Here is a 24474-nt window from a genome sequence, read left to right as displayed (position 1 = left end):
TTGCTGGTAGGGATAACCAGGCAAACTGAAGAAAACACTCCATGAGGGGCTGTCCCAAGTACAGAGAACTCACGCACTCAACCACGAAAGCCAGATTCCTCTTTTTTTTTTTTGTTTTTGTTTTTGTTTTTCGAGACAGGGTTTCTCTGTGTAGCTTTGCGCCTTTCCTGGAACTCACTTGGTAGCCCAGGCTGGCCTTGAACTCACAGAGATCCGCCTGGCTCTGCCTCCTGGGTGCTGGGATTAAAGGCGTGCGCCACCACCGCCCGGCCAAGATTCCTCCTTTTTAAAAAGTGGGAATATTCATTTCAGCACACGCGCTACAATGGGCTGAAACAAACATCAGCTAGGCCCTTGGGCAAGGATAACACTTATCTGTGAAATATTCCTTATTGTTATCAATCCTCTTTTCAAACAGCAGGCAAACAATCTGACAGGGCATTTCTCAAAAGAAAAAGGGCAAAGAAATAATAGAAAAAACACTTGGTGTCACCCGGGAAACTGAGAAATCACCCCCTGCCAATCAGAATGGCTGTGACTAAAAAGATAAAAGTAAACACTCATGGGGAGCGTGAGAGGGAGCACTCATACTCTCTTGGTAGGGATGTGGATAATGCTGTCCACTAATAGAAAACAGCAAGGAAGAAGTTCCTCAAAAAACTAAACTCACAACTACCGTATGAACCAGCACGCCCATTCCTGGGCAGATCTCCAAAGGTAATTGTAGCACGAATCTTTAAAGTTCTTATTAATAAAAACAAACCCGGAGCCAGGTATTGGGGTGAATGCTGGACGATCAGAGAAACAGAACAAGTTAAAGCCACCTACCTCACCTCGCCGATTCCTCAGCTGATCCTGTTTCCTCAGACTGGAGGCCTCTGAGTCCTCATCCGAATGGGTCTCAGCTGAACTGCTGCTCAAAAGCCTGAATGCTTAACCAGGCCAAATGCCTCTAGTTTCTGGTCTTCATGCCTTATATATCTTTCTGTTTTTGCCATCACTCCCTGGGATTAAAGCCATGCCTGGCTGTTTCCAAAGTGGCCTTGAACTCACAGAGATCCCAGATGGATTTCTGCCTCTGGAATGCTAGGATTAAAGGCATGAGTGCCGCCGGGCGGTGGTGGCACGCCTTTAATCCCAGCACTCGGGAGGCAGAGCCAGGCGGATCTGTGAGTTCAAGGCCAGCCTGGACTACCAAGTGAGTCCCAGGAAAGGCACAAAGCTACACATAGAAACCCTGTCTCGAAAAAACAAACAAACAAAAAAAAAAGGCATGAGTGCCAACATTTTCTATCCTAAGTATCTAATGGCTGTTCTGTTCTCTGACCCCAGATAAGTTTATTAGGGTACACAATATTTTAGGGAACACAATACCACCACAGGTAATGAGATCATCAAGCCATGGGGCTAAGAATTTGGCTGGTCACAGAGCATTTACACTCTGCATGTAGGATGGCTGAGGCTGCATCCTCAGCAAGACAGACAGACACACAGACACAGACACACACACAGAATTACAAGAAGCCAGTAAATCCAAGAGCTACCTGCACATACATGCTTACAAGAACACAATCCACAAGAGCTAAGATGGAATGAATGCACAGATTTCGGTAGATAGATAAATGGATGAAAATAAAATCGTTCACATACACAATGGGGTATTACCATGCCACAAACAAGGAAAGCAAGTCATCTAGTCATCTGTGACAGTATGGGTTAAAAAAAGAGACCCATGAACAGTTCAGGCACAACAAGAAAACAAATACCTGGTGTTTTCACTTGTGGGATTTTTTTTTTTTTTTTTTTTTTTTTTTTTTTTTTTTTTTTTTTTTTTGGTTTTTTCGAGACAGGGTTTCTCTGTGTAGTTTTGCGCCTTTCCTGGAGCTCACTTGGTAGCCCAGGCTGGCCTCGAACTCACAGAGATCCGCCTGGCTCTGCCTCCCGAGTGCTGGGATTAAAGGCGTGCGCCACCACCGCCCGGCTAACTTGTGGGATTTTAAATGTTAATCCCACAGACAAAGAAAGTTAGGAGGGTGGGGCATGGGGAGTGGACAATCTCCTAAGGATGCACTGTTGACATGAGCTTGGCCATGTCAAGGAGGCCAAGGCCCCCCACCATGGGAGTGGCAAGGCCGTCTGCTGGTCCTAGTACGGATACTGACAGTGTGTACTGAAAATACCAAAGCACAACTTCCTTCTACAAGATGAGTGCAGCCTGAGACTGCTCCCCTCCAGAGACCGGCTGAGTTTCAGGGCTGCTGCTGGTCTGGATCAGAATTCATGTCCTACCCGACCCCAGCTTTTATGGATGCATGCGTCTGATATTTCTTTATTCCCTACTTTCATTCCCTGGTGCTTCCATCAGGTCAACCCCAAAGTCCTTCAGGTAGCAGCAGGGGGAAGAGTAGATAGAAACAGACTGGATACTAGGTACGAAAGTACAGGCAGGTGGGGAGAATAGCTTCTAGTGTTCTGAGGCACAGCAGGGTGGCTACAACTTACAACAATTTAAATGTGTGTGTGTGTGTGTGTGTGTGTGCGTGTGTGTGTGTGTGTGTGTGTGTGTGTGTGTGTGTGTGTGTGTCTCACTAGAAGAGTTTGGAGGGCCTTAATAACATCTGTCTATATTTGTATGTGTATATCGAATGCCGACTGTATATTTTTTAAATATATACAATAATTGTTCATTAAAACTTAAGAAAAGAAATAAACAGACTTTTCTTAGCTTGGCTACGTAAATTCATTAAATTAAATTAAAACAATAACAACAAAAACCAGGCTTGGCTGGTATAGGGTCCCTGAAGAGAAGTGTTATGTAGCAGTTTCCTTGATGTTGAAACATTCCCTCCTACAGGGAAGTTCAAGACAGTTCAAAACCACTTCAGGAAGTCCCTAAAACTGACAGGATTCACTAGATTCCTCCCACCTCCTCAAAGAGTATAAACAGTAATCCCTCTCAGGGGCCAAGCTCCAAAGGAGACTTTAAGACATGCCCAACGGCTTGGAAGTAAGAGATCAGTGAAGTGCCTGAAACGGCTCAGACCAGCTGAGCCACCTGGGAAGGACACTCTCCGACCTGCTGAGCTGCCAGCAGATGACTGGGCTCCAGGTCCCCAGCTGTGTGAGCTGTCACTCATGCTGGGGTGGCCTTGGTGAAGCAGCTGTCTGAGTCATTTCTGCTCCTGTAAGTGACCTCAGTAAAACTCACTGGTTCAGCAAGTTGGACTTCGGTGGTAACTGTACTTTGATCTGTCCTGATCTCCCTAACGTGTGTGTGTGTGTGTGTGTGTGTGTGTGTGTGTGTGTGTGTGTGTGTGTGTGTGTTTCTGTGCACACACTTCCTAACATTTCCCCAGGAAAAGTCTGTCACACAACATGGAGGCAGGCAGATCTGTCTCAAAAATAAAACAAAACTCAGTAAAAATAAAAAGTAAAAATTCATTCAGTTCCTCAGTTACATCAGTCACTTTTCAAGTCTTGGTGACAACATGTAGCTGGTGACTACTAGACTGGACAGTGCAAATATAACCAACAGAAAAGCTAGTAACTACAATCAGTAACTCACTGCACTGGAGAACCAGGAGACGCGCAACAATGACTAGGATCCAGAGACCACACTTTGTAAAAAAATTAATTCCCTGGAACACAGGGAATTAAGGGTTAAATAGTTACACAAAGCAAGATCAAGGGGACATGATGCAGCAGTTCTGTATTAAAACAAAGGCATTCTCCAACATCAACAGTGAAAGACACCAAGCCTGGATAAAAATGACATTATGTATTTTTAAGTGATGTTCAGCCAACTTTAAGGTCCAAAGATTATAAAGCAAAGATATTCCATGGGAAGGGATAATTAAAAAATAAAAGTAAAATGAGTATTTTTTAAAAAGTAACCTACTACTGCTACAATGACAATCTTTTATGTAAAAAAAAAATAATCTTTTTGCTCTTTAGACAGGGTCTCTTTTTGTAGCCCTGGCTGGCCTCAAACTCAGATCTACCTACCTCTGCATTCCGAGTGCCGGGATTAAAAAGTGCACCCCAACAAACATACATCATGACCTTATTTGCTCCTTTCTGCTCAGATTTTCCAGAACTTACCAACAACCAGTATTGTGAACAAATTAACAGTAAATCGTACCCTACCTAAGTAAGGTCCTCTACAGATATATTCATGCAATTAAGTCCAAAATGGCTGTCCACCTGACGCAGGTAAAATGTGAAGGAGTGCACACATACCCTGCAGCATACGTCAAGAATCTTAAGCAGGAGGAAATGATGGCAAGACACACAGAAAGAAGAAATGAAAAATGATTTTGTAATAATTAAGAAGAAGGCTCCTCTTTAAAAATACAATATGTAGGGCCTTTTGTGGCAGGATTCTCAACATGCAGTCCAGAGGCCTGTAGCCTCTGGACTCTTTTTGGTAAGAAATAAACTGTTTTCATAATACTCAAAGGTTACTTCCCCATCTCCCTCTCACGTGTGAGATCTGAATCTACTGAATGCAGGGGACTGAGAGGATCCAGGCGTCCTTCATTAGCCAAGTAATTAAGAGATGGACAAAACCATCAAGCTTTCTAGTCTGCACTAATGTTTTGTTGTTTCTTTTTTTTTTTCTTTTTTTTTTTCTTTTGGTTTTTCGAGACAGGGTTTCTCTGCGTAGCTTTGCGCCTTTCCTGGAGCTCACTTGGTAATTCAGGCTGGCCTTGAACTCAGAGATCCGCCTGGCTCTGCCTCCCGAGTGCTGGGATTAAAGGCATGTTGCCACCACCGCCTGGCTGTTTTGTAGTTTCATAAAGCACATTTTCCACAAAGAGGCTGTTTATGCTGTCAGGTAAGAAGAAAAATATTACCTAAAAATTCAACTGCAAAGTAATTTAAAAAAATTAGTATCTGACAGGCTAAACACCAATAGATATAATCTGAATAAACTAGAGCTCTATGAAGCTCAATAGTTTTTTTTTTTAAAGTAATGTAATGGGGTCAAAAAGTTCTGACAGTTATTGTAATAGGGGCTACACAGATTCCTTCCCCCAAGGTTTTATTTCCAAAAGATACTGAAAATTTAGTTTCTAAACTTAAAATATCCACACACACACCCAAAAAAAAGAAAACAAAAAAAATGAGGGTTCTTTTAAGGTTTATTTTATTATTTGTGTGTGTGTGAGAGAGAGAAAGAGAGAGAGAGAGACAGACAGACAGACAGACAGAGAGAGACAGAGACAGAGAGAGAGAGAGAGACAGAGAGAGACAGAGAGAAACAGAGACAGAGACAGAGAGAGCGCACTTGGGAAACAGGGGCAGGCAGATCTCTGAGTTTCAGACCACTCAGGTCATTAGAGCAAGTTCCAAGACAGTCAGGGCTACACAGGGAAATCCTGTCTCGAAAAAACAATAAAGAAAATACGATAATAAAACACATTACTTTTTATGCTAACTTAATTTAAAATTTCAATAAAAAAGAATGCATTCAATTACTAACCACTGCATACATGAAGTACTCATATTCAAATATATCCATGGAGAATGAAAGAGGAGTGTAGGGAGAGGGAGAGAAGGAAGAGAGATGGGGACAAGGAAGGGACAGGGAGGGGAAGAGGAAGAGGAGGGAGAAGAGGGAAAGAGAAGAAAAAATGGGAGTGAAGAAGAGAGACAGGGTAAAGTACACGACACTGTCTTTTCCAAAATGAGAATTTGCACATTTCATCTCCTCTCACGGTCTGGGAATGGATTCCTCTGCAAGAGCGCAGCGTCATGAGAGCGAACCACTGTGCATCCGAGTGCACAGGCTCCCGGCTGTGCCGCGCACAGCACACCCCTTGTGTTAGGAACCAGAGCTCAGAACGTTGACCACCAGGGCACAGCCACAAAACAGACAGCTGCGAGTTTCTCAACACAAGAAACTCTTGGCGTTCTTAGTTTGGAAAATATTACAGAGTGATGCCTACTAGCCAGGCACATGATCATATTAAGGGGAAACAATGGTTTGAAGATAGAAGGAAAACCTGAACTGTTCATAGAGAACAATACAGCTGACATTGGCAGTGAAGCGCAGCGGGTCCTTCCCGTAACCTAGCTCAGCCTGGCTGTGCTCAGTCTATGCTCGCAGCGTGGCTAGGGGGCTCTGTCTCACGGGGACACTGATTACTGTAAGTGACAGCCCACTGTCTGCAACATAGAAAACTTAGTTAAGCAAGGCAAAAGGCAAAAGAAAGAGAGAACAGGAAGTTGGGCTCGTCACCTAAAAATGAAGTGGCTCTCACTTCAATCCTATTTCCCTTTCTGGAGAATAAAACAGCAGGAAAGATGATCGTAATTGAAGTGATTTTCACATGCGGCGTATGCAACTGCTTTATTAATAACATCTCCAGATAGGTAGACAGGCAATGTGGTGCCAGAGAAAATAAGCTCTAGTGCCAAGACACTCTGCAAATGCTCTAAAACAGCTTCCTCCCCCCTTTTCTTGGGGGAACACTGTAGTTTTAATCACTACATCCACTTTATTTCTGAAAAACAAAGGGGTTTAGAAACCACGAACTTAGAAACAGATGTGAAAATGTTGTAACAAGTAGCGCCCATTTCCCTTCTAGCACAAGTCATCAAGCTGTGATTTCTTTCCTCCATGACTCAACTGGTAAAGCTCAATAATACAGAGCCCAGAGGGCAGAGCCTGTGACCTTGAGCTACTCAGAGAGGGGACAACCAAAGCCAGAGTGGCTTCTGGGAAAACCTTGCAAGCACACTGAACAGGAGCAGCAAAGAGCCATGGAACTGCCATTTCGATTTTATTTTAACTTCGTAATTAAGTTGCATTTACTTATTTTCTTATTAAAAAAAAGGGGGGGGAAGGGGGTACTGTCATCAGAAGTGAGGCCAAGATGCAAATGTGGCCTGGTATCTAAGCAACTCAGATTTTTGTCCCTGACCCCTAGTGGCCTTGGCTAGGCCACTGCAGCAGCTGCATCTGCAGGCTCAAGATGTCTACATCAGAAGGAAGGGCCACAGGACTGGGGTCTTCCTAAGCGGGGAGGAGGACAAAGGCAGGCAGACCAGTTTCCACTGCCAGACTTGGGTCAGCTGCCACAGAACATAGGCTCAGTGCTTTAAGGAACCGAGGGGCAGGATGATGGAGAAGGGCAAGTACATGAACACGAATCGCAGGTAAGAACTTACAAGTGACCCAGGAGCCTCTGGATGAGGGTGAATGAAATCAGAGACCCATGTGGAAAGCATCTGAAACAGAACAGTCAGCTCCCTCCACCAGCAAGGAGACGTTTTTTACATCATTTGAGAGGGACGAGCAAGAACCTTCACTGACAGAAGAGGGGGGGGGTGTCAGGACAGCCTTTAAATGCAGGTATTAGATTCCACAGGCTACAGTCAACTCCATGCAGCCTGCAAAGCCACTAACTAAAAGGCTCCGAACATCCATAACCTGGTCTGTTTACAGTTATGCTCACCACAAATGGTAAGCTGTAATCTTATTTCTTTGAGTGATTTCTGGTCATAGTGAAAGGAACAGGCAGTTTCTCCCTGGTCAGAGATAGGGCAGGATTTAGAGCATCGGTTTTTAACCTGTGAGTCGAGGCTCCTTTGCTGATAACTGCATATTTATCAGATGTTTATATCATGATTCATAACAGTAGCTAAATTACAGTTACAAAGTAGCAACGAAAATAATTTTATGGTTGGGGGGGGTCACCACAACACGAGGAACTGTGTTAAAGGTCTCAGTGTTAGAAAAGGTTGCGAGCCACTGATGCAGATGGTAGTGAGGATGCATCTGGCTTGTGAGGCAAAGAGGAAGTATTCTGAAGGCAGAGGTCTGCTGTCATGGGGTGGGGACGGCTCTGCCCTTGTAGGACCTGATTTCTGTATGCATTTAACTAACTCAAGATTACGGTATGTTGGAATGAGGGCGGGGTGTCGTACAAAACAAGACTTTGGAGACACTTAGGAGACGGGAGGATTCCTGGAGAAAATGGCGTAGAGCTCAGGTAGGCTGGACAGCTAGCAGAAATGGGGAAGACAGGGTGTTTCAGGCACAGACTAAGGGCATAACCAACAGAGAGACCAGGAAGTAAGAGTCCAGGCTGACTCAAAATATATAAAGAGCAGCAGGGCGGTGGTGGCGCACACCTTTAATCCCAGCACTCGGGAGGCAGAGGCAGGCGGATCTCTGTGAGTTCGAGGTCAGCCTGGGCTACAGAGTGAGTTCCAGGAAAGGCGCAAAGCTACACAGAGAAACCCTGTCTCAAAAAACAAACATACAAATTAAATAAATAAATAAATAAATAAATAAATAAATAAATAAATAAATAAATAAATAAATAAATAAATAAATAAATAAATAAATAGAGCAATTGTAACTAGTGAGACTCAGGCCAGGCACGGTTGTACACACCTTTGACCCCAGCAGCTGGGAGGCATAGGCAAGGAGATCTTTGAGAGTTCAAGGCCAGCCTGGCCTAGAGTTCCAAGAAAGTCACCAGGGCTACATAGTGAGACCTTGTAGGGAGGGGGAGAGAGAGAAGGATGGAGGAAGGGAGGGAAGGAGGGAGGGAGACACACTCCAGACACACACAGGAAAGCCAGGGCCCTTGAGGTGGATGAGCCAGTGTACACACCCTCCTAGAGATAACACACTGGGCTCAAGACTGGAAAAATGGGTGAGGAACCAGTGTGGCAGAACCAAACAAGATTGGAGCTCGTCCAGGGCATGCACCTTCAGCGGCTGGATGCTTCTGGCCTTCCTTCGAGATTCATGGGCAATGGAGAAGCCGACAGACTGACAGACAGGGTGAAGCTGTCTCAGGATTGAGCCAGGCTACTGAGCACTCAGGGAAAGCCAAGCTCGAGGCTCCTGCTTCTACTCCCTAGTGTGGACAGTGGCTGGAGCTGCCACAGGAGACAGACAACACAGTTTTCTATCTGAGTCAGGAGGGCCCTGCTGTGTCCCAGGACCAGCTTGTTAAAGTCTTCCAATGCAGCTGAAAGCAATCGTCTTCGAGATTTGATACAGGTTTCAGCACTGTGGGCTCTATACTATTCTCATTTTTAGTTGAAGTCTGGCCCAAAGTGGGCTTTGACTTCAGTAGGGAATAAATAATAAAACGTTCCAAGATATAAAAAGGGGGGGTTATAACGTAAACTACAACAAACACAATTTAGACTAAACACTAGGAAGAAGGGGGAGGGTGGTTATGGCACATGCAGTCACCTATCACAAGCAATCACTCTGTAAATAAACATTTACTGGGGAACTGTACGTCCCCAAACAATGGCAACTGCCCGACACATCTCACGTTAACCACATCGCTTCACTGTATTCGGGCCACGTTGAGCGACTGACTTAAGTTTTGGCTATGACCCACCTTCTTAAACTAGAGGTCCCACACTGAACGCTGGAGTCATGAAAAAGTTGGTGACGGTAAAAGGTGTCGGAATACACGATGACCAAAAATGAACTCCACATCAAATGTGGAATGAGTCCAAGGTGCGGCTGCCTGGAGCCCTCCCCTTGCTCCATGACCCGTCACTGCAGCCTTGGTTCTGAACATACACGTGAAGGCTGCACAGCCCACAGCATCATGCCTTACCACCCCAACCACTGCCACCTGAAAACCCTTGGGGAAAGACGACTGGACAGTACAAATTGCATTTCTGCTGTACCAAGTCTTCTCCTTGTACAGAAATGTAATAGTTTACTTACGGAAAACAAAGACGTCTAGTATTTTCCCACTATCTTTCCTCAGCATGTAAATACCAAATTAGTATATCTTTGGATGCTATTGTTTTAGTATATTCTATTTTAAAAACTGCTGTTGAAGCTGCTGACGTGGATTTCATTAAAACAAAAACAAAAAAAAAATTGCTGAATGAATTTTGGCTTGGGATTAGGACAGATTTCCAACAATTTCCAAAGTGGTCCTAAGTTAACTTCTGCCATTTTGTACTACATATTTATGCAAAGCAGAACCCTCAGTACTGATGATGATGACACAATAAAACCAGTCAACTCTGAGAAACACTGAAGTTGCTCTACAAGCTGGTGCTGTTAGAGCTCTTCCTGGTGTCCAAGGATACTCATGATTCCTGGAGGTACCCGTATCACTACAGCATGGAACTAAGGGCATGATCTCACATGCTGCTCTCCACAGTAGACCCTCCAGAGTACACCCTCCTCCATAAGGTGAGCCTTCCACATAGTAGGCCCTCTACACAGCAGACCCTCCACACAGTAAACCCTCCATAAGGTAGGCCTTCCACACAGTAGGCCCTCACCACTCTTCTCTCCAAGTTCTTCTCAGCTCTAAAGATTCAAATGAAAAGCCAGCCACCTCCTAAGTCATCTAACTCTCCATGCCAGAAACAAATCTGCTTCTTCAAAAGCCCACAGAAGCTGCAAGTGGCAGATCACGCCTATAAATCCTAGGCGGAGGCAGGAGGATTGCAGTTCCAAGCCAGCCTGGACTACATAGAGACCCACTCTCAAAAACATCAAGTGAGGGCCAGAGAATATTCAGAGGGTAAAATGGCAACCTGAGATCAATCCCTGAAACACACTCTCTTACTTCCTCTCTCTCTCCTCTCTCCCCAAATGTAAATAATAATAATTATTATTATTATTATTATTATTTAAACAAGCTAGCCTGGGACCCTGCTCTAGCCGCTAGTATCACTTCTGGCTGACCACGATTAACGCAGCCCGCCCCCCTCACTGGGGAAATCCCTTTTGTAATGACTCGAGGTTAGATACAGAGACTCACACTAATCAAAGTACAGAGAGTAAGTGACTATGCTGTGCTCAGGCCGGCCCTAAACAGGACATCTACATCACCTCTCCCCCAGAGGCTCCCAGAACATCACAGAGGAGGGAACTCTGAGATTCAGAGAGTCAGAGGTTGGGCGGCCGTAAAACAGTACCTTCCGGACATCGGATGCTGTGCTCAGGAACTCACAGCCGTGGCTGCCTGAGATCAAGCCAGTCAACATTCCAGCCTGAGTAGGGGGAGAGCATGAAGCCCCACCCCTAGCTGCAGTTGACTGGGAAGGGAAAATGAGTTCTTTTTCCGGGATGTGCCCCCACCCCCCCACCCTCCCCCACCCCCGCAGGCGGCCCATGAGCCAATGGACCTGCACGCATGCGTACACTGTGGGCACTAAGGGGACTCCGGGATGTAGTAAGGGTGGGAAGAGGAGGAGGTATGGTCAAAACATTGTATGTATGTATGAAATTTCCAAAGAATAAAAATAAATAAAATAAAAATACCAGCGTCCACAATGCCCTATTCTCCCAAATTAGCACATTAGCCAAGAGACATAAAGAGGTTTAGACAAGCAGTTTCCTGTATTGCTCTATTTCAATTTCTGTGAAAACTCCAGGAAGCCATTTAGGCTTCCAGCCCTAGTAAACTTTAAGAGACCAGATTATTTCTAAATCCCTCCCCAGTCCCTAGATGTTGTAGATTTTTAAAACTTGATCTACTTCCACAAAGCCACTGGCTACCTGAGGCTAGCTCCACTGTACTCCCAAAACCCCCCTCCAGTCTGGCAGTGACAGGTGAAATCTCTTCGGAAAATGTTCAGACTCCTCCGGGTGGCCACAGGGCCCACAGGGACAGTTCTCTGCTCCATCACTGGTCCTCCTGACTCTCATTCCTCACATGACTCTCCATCCCCCAACAGCAAGCCTCTTTCCTCTTCTACCAGCCCGATTCCTGCAGCATCCTGGCTTTCCAATCTCATGAAAGTATCCTTGACTGGCCCCTGGCTCTCAACACCATCCTACCTCGGGCCTCACCATTGAGTTATCTGTTCATTCAGTGTCCTCCATCAGACTCAGGCTGGCCTAGAATTCACTACACAGACCAGGCCAGCCTCAAACTCAAAGAGATCCACCTGCCTCTGCCTCCCAGTGCTGGGATTAAAGGTGTGCTCCACCACACCCAGCTAGGACTTACGTTCCCACCCTCTATAATGAGTGACTGTGCATGATCAATGAATTGGGTAGCCTTGTGGCTACTTAACCCAGCTCTGTCCACCCTTCCCCTGGGCATGATGCTAACCAAAATAAGGTTAAAAAGAGTGGCAAGTTCACTATTATTTTAATAATGGGTATCTTCACTACTTATTCCTTCTTTGGGAATAGTGCCACCAGACTGTTCTAGCACTAACAACCTTGAAGCATACAGTGTGATATGCAAATAAACACCACCTTTAAAATAGCAGTCATTATCACCCCTGGTCCTAGGCAGGTGGGATGAATGTCTAGCGATGTGAATGCTCTGAGGGCCGCCACTGCTCTACTCTCTTGGCCTGGAGACATGCCCCAGTCCTCGGATCAGGTGGGCTCCTCAACTGGGAAGAATCGTGTAGCAGTCCAGTGTTCTCAGGGATCTATCTCATCAGCATCACACAGCCACGTGCAGACTCAAGCACACGTCTGAAGGACACTTCGGAGAAATGTTTATGCAAATATTTGCCAGATACCTACACTACACCCAGAAAGCACACAGGTTCTGAAACACAGAGAAACTCTTGCCAGACAGATTCTGAGGAACTGTGAAGAAGAAAAATACTGGTCATTCTCGTTTTAAGAAAAAACTGAGACACACAAGAGGTTAAAATGTTGGGCCAAGCAGCCAAGAAGGGGTCAGAACTCACAATTCAGCCAGAAGAATCAAAGAGGTCAGGTTTTGCCCCATGAAAAACAAGGCTTTTCAATTATCATTTTGCTTTGCTTTATAAACAGTGGGAATAGGTACAGATATTAATGAGGAAGCTATCCAAATAAAACATGAAGCAGAGACGGGGCAAGTGAATATAAAGTCTTAAGTGTCCAGATTAAGAGGTATATGAAGGCCATGGGGTCAAAGGATGAGCCGAGGAGGCCTTTAGGACAGGCTAAAATGATCCTAATGATGTGTCAGAAAGCCACTTTGGCAGCAGAACCCAAGGGGGGCAGAAAGGAGCCAGAGAGAAACTGCAATCATCTAAGAACTGAAGTGCTGAGAAAGCCGGGCAGCGGGTAAGGATGGACCAGGCCTGAGCGGACCATACCCAGCAGCTGATAGCAGTAGGTGGAGCGAGGGGGGCTGATGGGAGCGTGGCTTCTAGCTCGATGGCTTAGGCAAACCGATATGGACTGATGTTCACCACCACGGTGAAAAATAGCAGAATTTGTAGGGACAGCCACATAGACTTTGACTTTGATAAGAGATATTAGAAGCCTGCAGGGTGGGGGAAAAAAGAGTTGGACTAGAAAGCTGACAGGAACAATCAGTGAGTGGGGAGAGGCACTGAAACCCTACCAACAAGACAGCCCATGAGCTATGGGAGCATCTACAAATGTTTACCGCACTGAAACCCTACCAACAGACAGCCCATGAGCTATCGGAGTGTCTACAAATGCTGACCTCAAGCTTAGACTCTGGAGACCCTTAAGTTACATCAGCCCCATGAAAGGTTCTATAGCTCAATGAAAAGTACGTGAGCTAGGGGCACAGTGGTACGTACATAACTGAAATATCAATACCCGGGAAGTAGAGGCAGGATAAAGGAGGCTGCCATCAACGGGAGTGACATACGGAGTTTCAGGCCAGCCCAGGCTGTGTGTGAGACTCTGTCTCACAAACACAACACAACAGCAGCTACCTTACACAGGGTCCTGGATTCAGTTCCTAGTGCCACCAAAAAGGAAGCGGGGAAGGAGGATGGGGAGGAAGAAATGGAAGGGCTCAGTGTTCTCCAGTCACAGCCAACCTCCTTTGGGGTCACTAAGCCCACCCCAAACGCTACTTGTTTTGAAAATGAAGCCACTACAGGAGTCACTGCGTTTCTAGGGACATGGAGGTCGTGATGTATCTGAAGAGTCTCCTTGGAGAAGCTCCCACCCATTTGGAGCAATTCTTTCTTGCAGGAAGAGCCCTTGAACAGAAGACACCAGCCAAGACAGTCATCATCAAGATACCGCCACTTGCCTCCTTTCAGCAGCTGCCTTAGGGGCTGGGCTTGGGCTGGGCTCTAGCTCAGTAGAGCCAATGATACTGGAAACTACGAGGCCAACAGACTGCCACTGCAAATAGCTGGGAGACCAATTTTCAAGAGGCTTTTAAGCAATATTTTCTACTCTGGGTAGCTACTTAAAATTCCTATCTGATTGCAGTCTCATGGTTGATGTGATTACTTGAATATTCAAAATAAATTTTAATGTTCTCCAAGCTAATTTGTACCAAGCGCACAAAGGCTGCATCACAGCCCAAGCTAAAATTGAAAGAGAGGAGGCTGTAACAGAGTTCTACGATCCTGCAACAGAAAATGGCTTAAAAGGTTTCCATCCGAGCCTGTGTGACCTAGGCCGTGCAATACGAAAACACGTTTCTTCGTTAAAATTCAACTAGATATCTATATCATAACTCTTATTTGAGTGTGGAGGTGAATGCAGTATGGCCACAATCAACATGTGCAGGCTGTTTTTCAAAGCCTGCTGCGATGTGCTATTAAAAAAAAAAAAAAAGCAAACATAATAGTATTCATGTATTCATCTCTTCTGCAGACCGTGGCCAAGGTCAGGATGGTTTTATTATCTGATTCCTTGCTAATACATAAGCCATCATATGACTTGTGATTTTATTTTAGGAACGATGGTACTTTCAGGTCATCACAGTTCTGTCAGACGAACTGAGTGACTCGGTGCTCACCTAGAAAGAAGAAGTGCTGAGAAGACGGAGGGATCCCAGGAGAACGGAACGGGGGAAGGAGCTTACGGCCGCAACCCTGGCTCAGCACAGCAGTCCTAACGGTGCCGGTAGCAGGACGATGACCTAGTGTTCCCCAAATGCTCAGGACTTACATGTCCACTCACCGGGCACTGAGAGGATGCTCCCCGGAGACTCTGGGTGCCTTTGCTACCCAGTGCAGCACACACCTCTCAGGCCTTACACCTTGTAAAGAAAACCCACTGGAGCCAGGGCCACACCAGGACACCAAGGCTGGATTCCCGAGGCCAAGACGACAGGAGACGAGGCTTCTCCACACAGGCTTCTTAGACCAGCAGGGCCGTGTCTGCACTCCTTCGGACTGAGAAGAGGACGAGGGCCCCGGGCAAACTTAAGTGAGCGCTCTACCACTGAGGCGCGTCTCCAGCGCTGCCCTCCGATTCCACAGACAGAGCCGCCCGAAGACCAGAATATCTACAAAAGGAGTTAAGGGAAGAAAGGAAAGGCCACCCTCTTGAGCCCCGACCACAAGTGTTATTCCTGTCCACTTCTAGAGCTTTGCCTAGCTACTGTCAACAAAAGCTTTATGCTGTCACCAACCTCCCGGAATGTGGTGGCTCTGACCTCCACTTGCCTTCTGAAGCACAGCTGACCGTCTAAGTGACCGGGTCTTAGAGGCCAAGGCACTGCCAAGACCTAGGAGGCTCTGCAGCACCCTTCCGGACTTGAGACCAGGCTCTACTAGCTGTGGAGCTTTAAAGAGTGAAGTGACACTCCTGAGCCTTAGTTCTCTTCTGTACACCTCAGGTTCTTATCTTATAAGGTTCAGTGAGCTGTTCATTTCTGTTGGGCACTTCATCCAAGTGGCCTATGGTGAAAAACAACTCCATTTAGCACGCACCAATTGGTGTAGTCCCTTGCCAAGCGATGGCACAATTTATTCTGCTGCGGGACATCTGCCCTACTGGCTCTTCTCACCTGTTGCTATTATAAACAATGCTTTGAGTAGTGTCCTGTACAGAGGGAATTCTGTACTGCACTTACCAGCCAATACCCTACTTAACTTCCACACATAAAACTGATGGTTCCAATGCCATTCCAAGTGGTTGTAGTTATTATCCAAGCTCTCTACGCAAGTCGGGATCTTGGGAAAGTGGCGTAACTTACCTGCCACAGTCCACACTTCAGTAAGTGTGGAACCTACATAGGTGTGTGGCTAACTTGGAAGCCACTGCTCTAAAATGCTTCCTACAGCCTGCCTTACTTAGATGCAGACAAGATGCACCTCAGATCATAACATCGATAGTTCCAAGTTTGGTCAGAAACAAATGCTAATTTTCAGTTGTGCGAATCAACTAACCAAGGGCTGACTGAGGTGTCAGCCACCTCTGTAAATATTAATTTGTTTCTTCTCCAAAGAAGCAGGTGTGCCTTCAACACTAGCCCTGGGGACACACCATATTGCTGAAGTCCCAGAGAAACAAATGAGTAATTACTGAATTTGGTATCCTGAGAATATTCTTTAAGGAAGGAGAATTCATAACAATCACTTTGTCCCAGCATTTACTGTGCCAAGACAAAGCAGGAACAGCGCTCTTGGTTCCAGAAACTCAAAGCACATTCCCTAACCAATTCCCCACATGGTTCCAATGAAGCCTGTCCAAAATGGCTTCCTAAAGTTAGTAACAAGAATCTAAGTGTTAAGCAGGGGAAGAGGAAGGGGCAACAGGAGAAATCAACCAGTAGAAACCACAACCAGCATGTGTGGGAACTTCTAGCCTCGTATAGTAACTAAGAATATACTTGAAAATCACAAGTATGTTTCTAGAAAAATGGTTATTCTAGTTAGAAAAAGCAAGACAGAATCAACATTGAAAAATCTTACAACAAAAATAACAAGCTATGTCCTGAACCCCAAACAATGTGAGATGTTAAGCCCAAAGCACTAAAGTCTAACTCCCAATAAAGAGTACTAGGGTACCCCTTATTTCCTGGATACAATTCCAACTGAACGTCACACACAACAGGAGGGGAAGGAAGGGACAGGAAGGACAGGAAATTAGCTTTTTTTGTATATTTGTGCACGTGTGGGCTTGTGGAAGCCAGAGGACACCATAATACCATTATTCCTCAGCGGCCCCCCTTTGGGGGTGGGGGAGCACAACAAGGTCTCTCATTGGTGTAGAACTTTCCCAGGCATCAAGGCTGGATGGTCAGGGAGTTCCAGGGACCTGCCAACCAATGTCTCCTTAGTGCTGAGAGTGAAAATGGGTGCCGTCACCCCCCTGCCCGGCTCGCACCCCCAGCCACGGGTTCTTAGTAGCTCACTCAGTTCCTCAGGCTTGCAAGGAAAGCCATCTCCCTAACCAGGAATTTAAATCTCTAAAAACTCACCAAGTAGGACTGTTTTAAACCCAGGGGCCACACAATGCTTAAAATAGATGACTACAAGTCAACAAAAAAATGTCCCCATGGGGCAAACATGCCAATGGGAACCAAAGTTGGGTGACTGTAACGTTTATGGTTGAAGTGAGGGACTGGAAGAGAGCGTCCTATCTCAACACATGGTCAGATAACAAGTTGCTTCTCTAGGCTGAACCCTCATCTCCTAGGGTAACGCTTCAAGCTCCAGAAGCCAACCCTAGCAGCAATCTGCTTCCACGGCTGCAATTTTACCTCCAGTTGTAATGTCTTTCTAAGACCTAAAAGATCTCAAGTTTCACCCTTTAGCCACCGCCAAACAGAAACAAAGGGTTGATTCTTGGTAAAAATGAAACTAAGACATGTTCACTTCTTCCTTTCATTTTTAAAGAGGGAGAGAGAAAGAGACCAGTGCTCAAAGCTGATTTCTCATGTTTGGTGGCATGTGAAGACAAGGAACCATGCGGTCAGTTCAACACACCAATGCTGAAACACCCGTGCCTTTTCACACTTGAACGCTGGTTAGCATGTGTGTGCTTTAACTCTGCATCCCAAGCCTGTGTTTCAGTCTATCACGTGCACCATTATGTGAGGTAAGGCAGACTGTTACCTCTCCACATTCTCAGGCCCTCTCCACATCCCAAGCCTCCATCCCAGCCAACCCATCCTATACATGCTGATAAGATTCCTATTTCTTAAGCATAGCACTCAATATATTTCTTCTAGTTTTAAAAAAAGGAACCATTGTAACATTCTGTTACTGAACACCTCAGAAGAGAAAACAGGATCCGGCATCAGAAACATCTAGGCTGCATGAGTCATGACCTTGGACAAGTATCTAAACTGAGCATCCTTTTTTTTCCCCTCCCAATTCATATGCATTGGTGTTTTGCCTGCATGGGGGTTTCAGGTACCCTGGAACTGGAGTTACAGGCAGTTGTGAGCTGCCATGTGGGTGGTGGACATTGAACCCGGGTCCTCTGAAAGAACAGCCAGTGCTCTTAACTGCTGAGCCAGCTCTCCAACCCCAAGCATCTTATTATTAAGTGAGAATGTTCTGGTATCAATTAATGAGGCCTGAGGTCCACTCTCAGGGAAGTGATCTAATAGTCTGATAGAACAACTCAATAATTTAAGTTGTTATTACAGCAAAGCCAGACTAACGTTCTGCTTCTGCCGTCTTAACAGCTTCGGTCACCTGCACTTCCTTCTTGCCCAATAACTCCACACATGTTCACTCCAAACTTCCCCTAACTTATTTTCGACACACTGATGTTAATGCAAGCCCTCCCTAAAGGCACAGCAGCCAGTTAGGTGTGGCAAGAGTCAACCCACTGTTGGGATGGATACCAGGTTATCCAACTCTTCCCAGTGATTGCTTAAAGTGGCCAAGGCTTAACTTAAGCACCTCAAGGGGGAATCCAGACAGTCGCTGGTAGAGTCATCTTGCAAAATGAGCCTAAGGACAGAACCTGTATCTCAGAGGGCTGTAGGGAAGTGGAGCAAAGGTCTTGCTTTCAAGGCCCTTACAGGGGTTAAGCTAGTTCTCCCTGCACCAAAAGCATCCTGACCAATTCAGCACTGCTACAGACTGCAGTATTTGACAGACAGTTGTGCCGTGAAGCACGCAGACACGCGCCCCAGAAACCTACCTCTGACTCCCTTTTGTGTGAAGAATAAAAGTGTGTACAAAGAGGCTCAAAATGTAAGCCAAATCAAGAAGGGCTTTGGCATCAGGAACCGCTTCACTCATCTTTGGATGCAAACACCCCATCCACACACACATTTCATACAAACCAGCTAAAGAAAGTCAGCAAGTTAATAACAATAAGTCGTGCATTGGGGCGATGGCTCGGTTGGAACACTTGCCTAGCATGCTGAACCCCTGGGTTCCACCCCCAGCACAGCACAAAGCAGATGTGTTAGCCTAGGCCTACTATCCTGGTGCTCAAAAAACAGAGGCAGGAGGACCAGAAGTTGAAGGTCACCTGCAGAAACTGGTAAGCAGAGGCAAGCCTGGACTACATGAGAGCCTGTCTTAAAACAAATGAATCAAGGAAAGGATAAATAAATAAACATATTTTAGGCAGCTTTGAGAAACAGCCGATTGTTAATCCTGGAAGGTTTAAGGGTTTTTAAAGTTACCAAACAGCACGATTACATAAATGCCATACAGGTGCCTAGAGGCGATGAGGCCAGGGTGGGAACGCTGCTTGAGATAGACAGGGCTGGGTGAATGTAGAAAAACCAACATCTCTAGGCTTTAGCTCCCGATTCTAAACAAACAAACAAAACGGTGGGTGATGAGACTCCCCAAGGGGACCCTGGGACGTGGAAAGAAATACTTAGCAAATAGGTTCTCTTATCATTAGTCCATGAAACAGGGCTGATGAAGTAGCTCAGAGGCAAGGTTTGCTGAGCATGTGTGACATTCTGGGTTCAACTCCCCGCATCAAGAAAGGCAGGGAAGAGAGGCCAGGGAGAAGGGCAGACAGGAGAACTGGAAGGGAATGCATGTAGGGAAAGCCAGACAGCTAAGGGGAGGTGGTCCACGGTGACCATGAGTTGGCAGGCCAAAGGAGAATCGTATATATATGGGGAAGGCTAGTGAGTGGTAGAGAAAAAGGCAACATATATGCTCTCCTCTGCCACGGTGCCTGGGAGACAAGGTAAGCAATTCTGACTTGATTTGTGTATATACTTCACGTTGGAAATAAAACACAAGAGTGAGTACTTCACCTCTAAAAGCAGCCCAAGCAGTAATTATGGCTAACGCAGAGGAGGAAAGTACTGGGGGAAAGGCTTCTGCTAACAGCAGACATCCCAGGGCTAAGGTCCTGGCCAAGAGAAACACTGTTAATCCCAGGAAAGTAAAAGGAAACATTTATCAAACCACTATTGAGCAGACCCCCAGTTTGGTTCTTTCATTTATAGTCTCTCAAAAACCACCTAATAAATTGGCAACATGGAACCCGGTTTACTGACAAGGAAACCCAGTCAAGCAAGTACAGTGTTTGAACTTACGAGATACCTATTTTGAAAAATCTGACAGCCATGCTTCCCTTCATTTTTCTTTCAAGTTTACCCTACATTCTGTGAAAGTGTGTAACATTTCCCCTTTTGTCTTCAGTTCGAAACTGAAAGAAAATGCAAAATGAGATGGCCTACAGAAAGTTCTCCACGGTGATGTTATAATCAGGAGAAAAATCTCAAAAGCTACGTAAGTAGCATTTCTTTCAAGGTCGCTGGCAGTACCTGGGCTGAACTGATAAATGATCCACGTGTGGCCAACCGTAAATGGAAATCTAAAGTGTGCGTTCACCTAATGCAAAGCCAGCTGTAGATTCTGACCCAAATGCTGTGGCCTGAGACTTGCAAGCAACAAAGTACAAACCAACAGGTTATAGAGGAACAAATTACAAAACCAACAGGCAACACTGGCCCTCCCGTATAACTGTAAGAAACACTTCCTGCCACCGGCCCTGACATTAAAAAACAGAGAATCGGAGCTAGGGAGAGGTTGATCGCTCCCCACCAATTTCTCATCAGACACCTCTCGGGTGTCCAATTAATGAGTCACGCATTGCATTCTTTCAATCGCCCTCGCCCCTTACGAAAAGTCAGCCAATGCATCCTTCAAATTTGCAATCAAGGAGCCTAGAGATGAGCATAACTCACAATCGTGAGCGGGCACGCTACCAAGTTCAAAGGCGCCGAAGGGCTTCAAGTTCGTTTAAAAAGAACAACTCTCCCTCTGGGCGTTACTATCTCCACCCCAAGGATTGGGGAAAGGGAAACCTTGCTGGCAGGGAAACAATTAAGAGCACTTTTCCTAAAACTCCCGAGCTGTGCACACTATGGATCCGCTGACTCCAGGCCGCTGCCTACAGCGCGGCGCCCGAGTCCCCACCCTCGCGGGGCAAGCAGGGCTGCTAAATGTAAGGCAGAGTGGTCGCCGGCTAGCGAGGGTCCCTGGCAGCGGCAAAGGAGAGGAAGGCAGGGAAAGGCCGGCGCGCGGCCCCGGCGCCCGGTGCCGCCCGGACCCGCGCGGGGCTCCTGCTCAGCAGCCCTTGCTGCCGCCTGGAGAAAGCTCTGCGGAAGATCCTAGCGCGCCGCCATCCCTCCCTGCGATCTCCGCGCCTGTCAGCGCGCCAAAGTGGCTGCCACCCACGAACAGGTGCGACAGCATCCCGGCAGAGCCCCGCTCGGCCCGCGCCCCGCGCTCGCCCGGCCCCAGTCGGTGCCTGCGGTCCTCCACCCCAATCACCCCCCCCCCGCGCCCGCCCGCCCGCCCGCCCGCCAGCCCAGCTCGGACCTCACGGCGCCAGCAGCCCGGCCGCGCCCCGGTGCCACGGCACCCGCCAAGTTCCTAGAGCAAGCGGCTCACCTCTCGGCCGGAGCGGCGGCGGGGAGCACCGGGCGGGAGCAGGAGCGCGCGAGCAGGAGGATGTGCAAGCGGGCGCGGGAACAGGAGCGAGCGGCTGCCGCGATGCAAGAGGAAGGCGCCCGGCAGCTTCAACCCCGGCGTGGGCTGACCGTGACGTCACAATGGCGCGGCCAGCCAATCCGCGCCCGGAGGCTGGATCAAGCGCTATGATGTCATGCGGCCTGGGAGCCAATCCTGGAGCGATAGAACTTTCGTGATTGTAAATTCCAGAATCCGATGCGGTGCTCAGCGGAGGCCCGGGTTGGTCCCCTGTGGTTCACGTGTCTCGGAGCACTTTTCTGGCTTCTTCCTAATAAGCCTGCGTGGGACGCAGAGTCTGCGCAATAGCCTCAGTGAAGTTCTAGATGCCCTGAACTCTTTCCAGCATCCGGGGGCAGGGTCCTGGTGCGGCGTTTTTTTTTTTTTTGGCAGGTGCCCACCTCCCTAACGGGCTTCGACACCATTCTGAAAGGGACCCAGTTCACAGTTTGGGGCTGCGGTTGGGCAAGATGAAGCAACAACAAAAAATCACTTGGCACTTTGTAACGGTAATTCTTGGATGGATTGCTCACACATTATTGGGAATTTTGATTCTTCCACTCTACGAAACTATCAGTCTTGTAATGGAGAAGTTGGTAGAGTAATGTCTTTCAGCTGGGCAAATTTAAACACTTAAAAGGGAATCGGACACAAACATGAAAGTCTTTCTGGTTTTTGCTGCTGTTTTATAATGCAGGGCCTTCTTCATCCAAGTATCATACAACTCCCATTTCAAGCACTAGAAATTTACCCGTGTGTGTGTGTGTGTGTGTGTGTGTGTTAGTTCACAGTCCCACACCTATTGACACAACACAGCCAACCATTCAATGTAGGCACTTTCGTTTATAGGGTAATGTTTATCATGTACCAGCAATGCTCCAGGACCCAAACCTTTGTAATAGGAGTACAGATAAACTATATACACATTAGATAATTTAAACATACACAAATTGCTGTTGTAACAGTCGCCATTCACTTCTACAAACACTAAGGACCACCTGCCCTGAAGCAGTGCAGAGTGCTAATCATTCATAACATGGATATCTACATATACAGAGTGTTGTTCAAGTGGCATGTAAAGACATATTTTGATGGCACAGGAGTAAATTTCCTTTATTATCACTCTTCCTTCTGTCTCCTAAGAGACTTGCTAACTTTTCTGCCCTATATGTTCTTTCCTTTTTGAGTTTTAAGTTTTCAAATTGAAATTAAAATTCAATCTCAAGTTTTATACCATACTCAACTGTTTATATTGTCTCCACCAATAAAATGTTTTAAGCCCATACGGCCAAACTATTTGTATTTACTTTAATTACAAACAGTAAGGAAATACTTGTCTTAGGGTTTCTATTGCTGTGAAGAGACACCATGACAACAGGAACTCATAAAGGAAAACATTGAATTGGGATGGCTCACTTACAGTTTCACAAGTTCAGTCCATTGTTGTCATGGTGAGACATGGGAGCATGCAGACAGACATGGTGCAGGAGAAGTAGCTGAGAGTCCTACATTTTACAGGCAACAGGAAATGATCTGTGACACTGAGCGAAACTTGATCAAGAGACCTCAACATAGGCCCCACAGTGAGAAACTTCCTCCAACAAGGCCACACCTACTTCAACAAGGTCACACCTCCCAATAGTGCTATTCCCTTTGGGGGGGCATTTTCTTTCAAACCACCACAAAATCAAACACCAAATAATGCTTTTCTTACTTTGAAATAAAATAAAGTTATATTTTCTTCCCATCATTTAAAGGATGTCTTTGCACACGCAGTTAGCCCATATTTGTGGTGATATTTTATTTGTGCTGAAATGTGATATTTTATTTGTATGTTAATAATAAAGTTTACCTGGAGATCAGAGGTAACCGCGAGCTATAAACAGAAGTCAGGCAGTGGTGGCACATGCCCTTAGTCCGATCACAGGGCAGGCAGAGTCTCTGTGTTCAAGGACACAGCCAAGTGTGGTGACACATGCTTTTAATCCCAGTACGAACCATAGAGACCTGGAGGTCTGTATAGACAGGCAGTGATGAGGAAGTGTGGTTGCTGGGCTTAGAGCCAATAAAAAGGCAGAACAGGAAGGCAATAAAGGTACAGGTTAGACAGGAAGAAGCCTCTCTGGAAGCTAGGGTGAGATGGTGAGCTAAGGTTAGTTGGCACCTATTGCTCTACAGCTTATACCTCTGTGTTTGGCTCTGCTTTCTTATTTAATAAGACTGTTTAGAAATTCGTCTACACATATTCATTGTATTTGTTCCCTAGCTGTATTGTCTCAATCTCTGGGGTGCTTTAAAGATCACAACTTGAGATTGTAAACACCGCTGAAAGGAGAAACATGCTAGATTTGCTGCATTACTTGCACAGACCTTAGCAGTCCCTGGTGGGTGACAAGAAGTCTCTAACCTTGTTTGGAATGGGTGAAGGATAAAATCAGCAGTGTCACACTCGCTCCTGTTTCAGCTCTACTTCCTACACTATCCAGCATTTGAACTCGTCTCAAGGCTATTAGCAAGGCCATACTCTCATCTTCCTCAAGCAGAGCCTTAGGGTTTCCAGTATGTCGATGGTTCCCAACCTTCCTAATGCTAGTGCGGTTCCTCATATTGTGGTGACCCACAATCATATGATTTTGTTGCTACTTCACAATTCTAATTTTGCTACTTTTATGAATTGTAAGTATCTGATATGCAGGATTTCTAATATTTGACCACAAAGGGGGTCTTGACCCATAGGTTGAGAACCCCCGCAATATATACTTACCTATGCAATCAGTGGCAAGCAGGGCCTTCTCTGCCCCAGCAGCTAAATTTACACCACAGAGTGTGAAATGACCACCCTCACAGCTATACTTCTGGTAGTTT

At 46.2% G+C, this 24474-nt stretch overlaps 1 protein-coding gene across 5 annotated transcripts in view; it reads right to left on the bottom strand.

Moving 5' to 3' along the window:
* Positions 1 to 21663, bottom strand: part of Elovl5 (ELOVL fatty acid elongase 5) — a 70875-nt gene extending 49212 nt beyond the window's left edge. The window contains exon 1 of one of the 5 annotated variants that reach the window (XM_006973715.4): positions 21532 to 21663. The gene's annotated coding sequence lies outside the window, so the exon portion shown is untranslated. Of the gene's footprint in view, positions 1 to 828; positions 946 to 14705; positions 15283 to 21459 lie in introns of those variants that run through there. The other 4 variants (XM_076575440.1, XM_076575444.1, XM_076575443.1 and 1 more) reach the window with 4 other exon arrangements.
* Positions 21664 to 24474: the final 2811 nt, after the last annotated feature.

The sequence above is a fragment of the Peromyscus maniculatus genome, chromosome 7, assembly GCF_049852395.1.
Source record: "Peromyscus maniculatus bairdii isolate BWxNUB_F1_BW_parent chromosome 7, HU_Pman_BW_mat_3.1, whole genome shotgun sequence".
In the NCBI taxonomy this organism is placed as follows: Eukaryota; Metazoa; Chordata; class Mammalia; order Rodentia; family Cricetidae; genus Peromyscus; species Peromyscus maniculatus.
Note: the sequence above shows the minus strand (reverse complement) of the source record. Positions and strands in the feature narration are given on the sequence as shown.